The sequence below is a fragment of the Sinocyclocheilus rhinocerous genome, unplaced genomic scaffold (assembly GCF_001515625.1).
Source record: "Sinocyclocheilus rhinocerous isolate Xijiao unplaced genomic scaffold, SAMN03320098_v1.1 scaffold887, whole genome shotgun sequence".
In the NCBI taxonomy this organism is placed as follows: Eukaryota; Metazoa; Chordata; class Actinopteri; order Cypriniformes; family Cyprinidae; genus Sinocyclocheilus; species Sinocyclocheilus rhinocerous.
Genome location: NW_015634028.1, coordinates 32136 through 33011, shown reverse-complemented (window position 1 = coordinate 33011; position 876 = coordinate 32136). Strand labels below are relative to the sequence as shown.

The 876-nt window shown below is 40.2% G+C and overlaps 1 protein-coding gene across 1 annotated transcript in view; it reads right to left on the bottom strand.

Annotated features, from left to right (window-relative positions):
- Window positions 1-876, bottom strand: part of dync1i2a (dynein, cytoplasmic 1, intermediate chain 2a) — a 35650-nt gene that overhangs the window by 12656 nt on the left and 22118 nt on the right. The gene's annotated exons all lie outside the window — the stretch shown is intronic.

Here is an 876-nt window from a genome sequence, read left to right as displayed (position 1 = left end):
CCCACACACACACACACACACACACAGTGCAGCAGGTGCCAGCGGCTGAGACAGCTGACGGCTGTGTGTGTGTATTAGGCAGATGGTTTTGCTGCGATTGTGTGTGTGGTGGCACAGGGATGGCACAGGGGTTTCTGCCTGACTGCTCTTAGTCAAGACTCTCTCCGGATACACAAGTCCATGCAATTAGAGAGTCGGCAGGGGGTCCAGGGAACACAATTCACCCCCAAACATGAGCAGCTAAATGAAGCTGCTGCCCTGACCAGCTGTAAGCCACACACACACGGCTCACCTCCTACAATACTCTACCAGTGACGCCTGAACAAATGTAAGCTCAGGGAAAGACGTTAAAAGGATGTTAAAGGAAGAGCTCCCAAAATGAAATGTTTTCATTTATTTGCATTCAGGCCATTCTGAATCCATATGACTTTTTTTTTTCCTCTGTGGAACACAAAAGGAGAATATCTGAAGAATATTCTACTGTAGCCCCTCTTTTCAATACAATAAAACAAGGAAAATGGACCCGGTCTGAAAAAGGCACCATAAAAACGCCAAAAAAGTAGTCTATAGTAAAGATCCATGATTTGGGGGAAACAAAATCTAATTGCAATTTTTCTGATATAAATTTAACTTAAAATATGAAACTAAATAAATACTACAATACACTCTCAGAAAAAAAAGGTACAAAAGCGGTCACTGAGCAGCAACCTTTCAAAAGGTACTAATATGTACACTTTAGGTACTAGTATGTACCTTTAAGGTACTTTAGGTACAAAGGTGTACCTTTTGAAAAGTAATGCCCTAGAAACAGCTTTTATACTTTTTTCTGAGAGTGTAGTAAATGTAAGATAAAAATGTAACAAAAAAAAAAACAAA